Consider the following 7,519-nt stretch of genomic DNA (forward strand, 5'->3'; position numbering starts at 1 on the left):
TTCTGGCTGAAACCAATCTCATTATTGGACACGGGATGAGATCTGAGGGAAGGGAGCGAGGGCATTTTCCAGCCACCCCTTCTGCCCTGGTGCTGGTGCTGTGAGGACCGAGGTGCGGGCAGGAGGAGGGGACAGGCACGTCTCCCCGTCTCCTGCAACATCTCCCGCAGGACAGTGCTGGGGGGATAAGAAAAGCAGCTGGAGCAACAAACGAGTTACTATTTCCCCGGCTACTTAAAAGGATCTTCAGCAGATCCACGGCAATGCAGAGCAGCCCCAAGGCTGCTCTGCACTGTGTCAAGGGCATCTGGTCAACCAAAGGATTAGGAGCTGCTTTTGGGGTGTTATGTAGGCCACGAGCCGGTTTAGTTAGCAAAACATATTTAAAAAGAAGTCAAATGTTTTATGTATTTTTAATGACTTTTCTTTAATATGTAAAAGTGCCCAATAACTTTAAAGCAGGCAGAGGATTTTCTTTGTTGCCACGCCATGATACATGTCTTTCCCCGTTAGCTCAAGCAAAATAAGGCAGGAGGTCTAAACATGTGGATAGCAGAGCGTGGTTTCTCTATCGTCCTTTCTTTCCAAGAAGTCATTTAGATCAATAACTGCTCGTGTTGGCAATGATCGAGCTATGCATCTCTTTCAAGTTATTTCTGGAAGCATTCAAAGCAGCAAAGATCACAGAGCGATGGACGCAGAGAAGATACAGCTATTTTCAGTACGTCATACCCAATTTCTGAAACCTTGGCCTGCTTTTTTTTTCCTTTAATCAGACAGGGATGTTGTTATGAAAAATGCGCAAAGGGCCATCTAATGCCCTTGAAAGGAAGGAAAGGAGCAGGCTGCTGCAGCGAGCTCTGCGGCAGCGTACCTCTGAAACGCTGCTCGTGACGTTGGAGCTGCTTAACTCCCCACAGCACGTCTGGAAATCGGCAGGACACGGCTCTCCCGCTTCTCACCGCCCGTGCCCATAGCTGCCTCCAGTCCCTTGTAGCCTTCAATACTGTGTTCCCATTAACTTTTCCCACCCTGCTCCCTGGCAACTTTGTTTTCACTTTGACAAGTAAACACACTAGACCAGGGTGAGGAGGAGGAAAACCCTACCCATTCATTTCCTTGGCTCCTCTACAAGATTGCCAAGAAAAACAAATGCTACACAGCCAGATAGCGCGATTTTATTTTTTTCTTTCTTTTTTTTTTTTTTTTGGCAACTGCAAAGACTTAGAAAGAGCCTTTCCTCATCCTTTCACGTTTCCCCAGTGCCACGTGGCAGCAGCTCTCTTACAGGCACACCCGGCAAGGAAACGGAGGCAGTTTTGTGCGTTGTATTTGCAGCTTCTCCTTGACGCCATCGCTCCCCTGCCCTCACAACACCGTCCCCTTGCCCAGAGGCATGCAACGCGCTAGATTCTTTAACTCTGGATATAGTTATTTGTAAGCAATATGCTTTACGTATTATTTACTTTTATCCATTGCCATTCTTTCCATCGTTATTGATTTAAATAGCATAATTCAATTGGTTTTTTCATCATGAGTAGCTATCAAAGCTAAAAGAACCATCAGTGTCAGAGGACAACACATTGCCTCCTCTAAAGCACTTCATTCATCTCCAAACCTAAGGATTTACTTCTGACTTTCTTGGGGATTTCTTTATCCAGATTAATTCTTTTTGACTAATAAGATGCAGCAGAGGGGTAACGGCACGTATTTCAGAGTCCGCTTCTGGCTACCCCTGCTGCAGGAAGAGCTCCTTTCCCGCTCCGTAGGATTTAACCAGCCTAGCAGATTTCCACTTGGTCGGTTGAATTTCTTTCCCCGGACTCAGTGTTTGCGACCTCATAGCAGCAGTGATTGATACCAACATGAGCTGAAGCACAAAGCCATTTTCTTCATATGGAAACTAAGTGAAGGCCAAAAGCTGACGTGCAGGACTACAGTTAAACTGGGAGCTCGGGCATCAGGTGTTCAGTTGTTTTTATGGGAATTCAGGTGAAATTTGTGGAAAGGTAATGAGATCAACACCTTGTGAGAGGTCCGCTAAGATCCAGCGAGAATAAGCACGGCTGGTGAGATTACAGCCTTACCCCAGCCAGAGGAAGACAGTAAATCCCGCTCCCTTTTTGGATGCAACCCGCAACCCAATTCAAGTCGAGCCAAGTTAAATTCTCAGAACTGAAGTTTAATCTTCAAATCCCCCTGAGGCTGGAAGCCTCGCGCCAGCCAGTGCCCGCAGCAGCCCTCGGTCTGCAAAAACCAGTCCTGCCGCGGTGTCCGGGACGGAGGGCGCTCAGCTGGAAAGCACAGCAGCCGAGGGGAAGCCAAGATTCAGGGGAATTTCAGCTCCATCAGACGAGGAAGGTAAACCAATAGGATAGGAAAAACAGAGCACATCGTTGCCGCAGCCCGGACAGATGTTTGCTGTCAGATGCATCGCACATTGTGCAGCCACATCTGCTGGAAAAGCACTTTACGGATGATTTATCACATTACTGTGCCAAGGAGCTGAAAAGCCCCCTGAAAGTTTTCCACTTAATACTAACGTTCCCAGCTGGGTGATCCTCCCTGACATTTTCTATGTTATTGTTCAAAGCTGTTCACGGAGCGGGGGGGGGAAACCTTCACCCTCCCCTGGCTTGCCGGCGGTACCCTCGCAGAGAGGATGACTCAGGGAGCCAGAACACCAAGTAAAATTTAGGACAGATCTGTTGCATTCCCTTCAGGTTTTTCCATTTATGGCCACATCACCAGGGAACGGGATGGTTTCAAGGTACGGATCCTCCGCAGAGCCGAACCCCGCGCGGGGTGAGGGGATGTTCTGGCAGCAACGCAGCTCCCGAGATGCTCGCAGGATCCTCCCTCCTGCAGGCGAGCAAATCTCCCGGCATCGGCTACCGTCGCAAGCACAGGTCTAAGCCAGAAAAATTGCAAAGTGACTTTGGGGTAATTAACGATGGCCGGAGCGGTCCCAGGGAGCTGCGCTTTAGGAGCAGGTTGTCTTCCACGTCTCTCTCTGCGGTCAGCTGGGTTTCTGGTTTGGGATTCTCCTAATGGCTGGTGTCCCTCCCGTTATCATTGCTCATGCCGCGACAGTGGAGGGAGCCCAGAAAAGTTAGGAAGGGCTACGGATTGGTTTAATCATAACACTCTGATTTGTAATCAAATTAGCACCAACAGCTTTTCGCGGGATCGCTCGCTGGCAGGGGTGATGGGCAGGAGGCTGCGGGTCCCTGCAGCTTTTCCGAGCCCTCCCTTACCCCACAGGGAAACCAGGCTCATCCAGCCCAGGACAAGCCTCTAGTACCTCTGTAGAAATCACGAGTATGAAGTGCTATTGATGACCTCAAGGGAAAATGCTTAAAAATAGCTAAAGGAGAATGAAAAGCCTATAGCTACTTAGAAATATACATGCTTTCAGTAGCTTAGACTTTTTTTTTTTCCTGAAAAGTGCAGTGGAGTGGCCTATTTTGGCTGATAGGAAGGACTATGCACAGCACTGAAATTATTTTGTTTCACCAGAGCAGGCATTTAAAGACCTCCTGGGACCAGCACATTAGACAAACTAAAAAAAGAAAAAAGAGCAACTTGGACTTCTTTTGCGTGGGGCCAAACCCAAAGCCACCGGTGCCAGCGGACAAGACTCCCATTAATGTTATGTACCACCTACCAAGGTCCGAGTACCCGTTTTGTTTCCTTTCTCCTATACTAAGTTGGCCACCTCAGTTTTAGCTGCAGCTGAGAAGACAGAACCTCCAACGAGCAGCTCCAGGGAAAGCCCACAGCCTCAGCAACCCAGATGCACTTGAGTTGAGAAACTCCATTACCCTGCTGCAGGCAACCTCAGACGTTAATATTTTAAGAAACCTATAGCTGGAAGGAGTCAACCAAATCACAGCGTGATGAAGGATGCGGTATCCGTTGCGGAGCCAAGCTCTTCAGGTCTGGTTTGGTTATACCTGCTGCATTAGCAGCAAAGTTCTCCTCCTAGTCTGGTAGTGATTTGGGGCGTGCACAAAGCTTGCTGAATGCCCCTCTCAGCCTGAATATGGGTAAGAATATGGATTTCCCCTTGAGATAAGTCCTGAGTCCAGAGCTTTGGTTAACAACCTCCCCACCTCTGCCTATACAGGAGGGCGCCCGGACTCGCGACGCACCCATCCCACTCTTTGACTTCAAAGCTCCCAAGGCACCTGCTCCCAAGTTGAACCCCCCCGCGTACCCAGGACCACTTTTGCCGGCACCCGCCTGACCCGCCAGCAACCCACAGCTGCTACAGTGGTACCAGCATCATCCCAGAGGCCGAAACCAGCAGACACCTCCCCAGCAGCTCAGCGCGCACCCACAGGCAGATGTTCAAAGCACCATCCATACCTGCTGCTGCCTCCCCAGCAGGGAGAAGAAACCCGTGTTAGGCACTAACTCTCTCTAATTAAAAGTGTGTGTGGGGGGGGTCTGGCATCCATCTCTGCGTTGCTCTGCTCCTCGTGCCTTTTGGGCATGAAAAGCTCCGGTCCCCACCGCAGGGCACACAAAATCCCAGAGCCGCTGAAGACGCTGGTGACCTGGTGTGTACTAGCATTGGCTTACAGAGGTTAGAAATGGGGTTTCCAAGTCGTGGACCCAATTTGAAAAAATCACCATAGTGCAGGCTAAGGATTAATAAGCGTTGCCACAGTCTTGTCTGACTTTTTTACCTTCTACAGGAGGCTTCGCTGGGGTTATGGACTGACTAATGGGTCTGATCTGCAGCCCAGACCTCCTGGAGATTAGATGGCACGTAGGGCCGGTTTGGCTCTGCAACTGCCTCCCCCGTCAGATCAAATGTCTCATCTGAGTAAACACATTTCATTCTCTTTTTACCCACAGGTTCATTTGTCCAGAATAAGGCAAAGAATCAATAATCCTTGAAAGCCTCCTTTTTCCTTCCAAGTATTTTCATTTAGTCCACACGGCGTATAAATCTGAAAGTGTTTTGAACAGAGGCAAAGCTCCAGTCAGCTTTTACATGGCCAAGGAGCCATATTCTATGTTTTGCAGCGAGCGATTTTGGCAGTATTTTTAGGCTCTTTCTTAGGAAAGGAGAGATGGGATGAGCTCAGATTTTCTGCTGCCATGCACGACCGTCCTCGCTCATAAACACATCCCTCACTGTTCCTTCTGAAGGGGGAACAGTGCTCTCTCAAAAAGGGTTGGTGCGCATAGAAGTGGCATGAGCTCATGGATTCCTTTCCTTCACAGGGCATGTTTCAGAACATTAAAAAAAAAAAAAGTGAAAGACAAGAAAGATCTGAAACAGCAAGGCCTTCTCTCACACTCCAGATCCCCTGCGTGCTCTTGCCCGCAGACACTGACCCCAGGACTCGTGCAAGGGCCACAACACTGCTTAGTAAAGGGCAAGGGAAACCTCACAAACCACAAAACTGTGGGAGAGATGGCTATCGCAGCGTTAGGCACAGACGTGAAACCGGGAATGAAAACCCCTGTGTTCAAAACTCAGCGTTGCCGCAGCTGCCCTCTTAATTTGAATACATCAGTGAGCTGAGTGCGGAGGAGTTTGGATGGACTCCAGTTCCTTTCTGGGTCAACATAACCTTTGGCATCGGGGTACCAGCATGACCCTGAAGCTGGCTAGATATGCAAAGTAGTGCTCACTAAAACTTGCTTAGACTTTACTATCCCCAGCGATCACCATTGCAGGGAATGCAAGGGTACGGTATATCTGAAGACAGGGGCAGCTGCAGCAACTTTGTGTTGCTGTCTGAGCAAAAGGCGTATCTGTGAGAGGACAACCCTGTCACCAGGAGCTCCATGCTGGGATCCCGGTCCTGCCGATGCTCAGAGCCCCCATCCTCCCTTGGGCTGCGGGGAGCAGAGGCGGCGGTGCTAACGCTCCCCAAGAAAAACCAAAGCAACCCCCAGGGATGCCACTGCCTGAAAGATTTGCACCACGTCTCCGCTGGAGCCAGGCCCTGGACAGGCTTATTGGGACCAAACAAAGCAAAGATTCCTGGTTTTAGTACTTTTACTACTACGCCCAGCCCGGTCAGAGGGGGCTGATGGAGCAGCAGGACTCCACAGGAGACTGCGGGTCTGCTGTTTGAACAAATTAAGTGCGGTGCTTGATTTCAAATGAGTAATGGTGTCGAACACCACTTCTCTTGTTAAACACGACTCTCCCAGCAGATATGTACCTTTTCCTCCGAGTAACGCTGTGTCAACATGAGCTCATGTTTTGCTCTTAGCCTGACACCCTGTCAATACACACAAACGCACACGAGGCAATATTGACTGATGAAGTTTGAGAACACGAGTTTTCAACAGGAAAGTCAACAGGAATTGCTTTTTTGGACACTTGTATTATTTGAGTTGTGCAGAATGAACATGCTGTTATAACTGGTGTTTGAAAACTTAACGTTCAGCTGCAACCTGTAAGCATGAAGTCGGCTCCATCGGAACAACCTGTGAAGAATATTTTTGCTTATGACTTCTAATGTGACAGCCTTCAACAGCAGACAAATGTCATTTGGATCGAGGTGGAAATTGCCTTCGGAAAGCACTCTGAAGAAAGCAGAAAAATATGTTTTTCTTTAACTGAAGATCTTTTCTGCTCTTGAATTGCTAATAATATTGTCTTCACATACATTTATGTGTGTATTCATAACACTAGCCTCAGTGAAAAAAAAAAAAAAGTAATAACAAATTCTTTTCAAAAAAGAACCAAAACAATTTTTTTGCTCTGATTAGGTCTATACAACTCTTAGTATCTTTATCAACTTTGCCAAGTAAGTCATATCAATCAAAAGGATAACCAGTGCTTTTAGTTAATAACCCTGGTAATTCTTTTATTTAATCCAATAGTTCATTGCATTTCCTAGAATAAAATAAAAAATGCCTCTTTATATTTGCTTGCTGAACTGTGCAAAATATTTGAAGAAGTGCAAAATCAATGATCTGCCAAAATCAAGAAGGAAAACAGACCTCTTAGTGCACTTGAGAACTAACATAAATAACATGACCACTATTAGTCTCTTTCCTGGAGACATTTTAAGTGTAATCCTCATGACCAATGCATGGTTAAATAGTAAACGCCTATGTAGTTGGTTATACAGAGGCACCCAAGAACATGCGGGAAATGCTAAATAACTCGTACTAAGCTTATATAGCAAACCAGCCACGGTTTACAAGAGACTCGCGTGTCTTGCACTAACGCTTGCACCAGTTTCTGATCTCACCCCTTCCTGGGCAATCACCAAATGATGATGAACCCAGAGAATTCTTTCTGGAAAAGCAGTATCTCCAGAGACAACACCCAGGGTCATTTAAAGTACAAATTACTTCTTTTACCTGTGCTGATATTCACGTAGCATATGCTTGATCTCTTTTCCAAAAGGGCAGTCTCTGTATCGCCCCAAAATATTACTTTAGAGCTCAGGGTATCATCTTTTTGTTTGGAAGGAAGACTTACTTTAAGCGTTGCAAATAGCAAGGTAACGTTACCAAAGACAACTGAAAAGCCCTT

The sequence above is a fragment of the Haliaeetus leucocephalus genome, unplaced genomic scaffold (assembly GCF_000737465.1).
Source record: "Haliaeetus leucocephalus isolate CR32 unplaced genomic scaffold, Haliaeetus_leucocephalus-4.0 Scaffold173, whole genome shotgun sequence".
NCBI lineage: Eukaryota > Metazoa > Chordata > Aves > Accipitriformes > Accipitridae > Haliaeetus > Haliaeetus leucocephalus.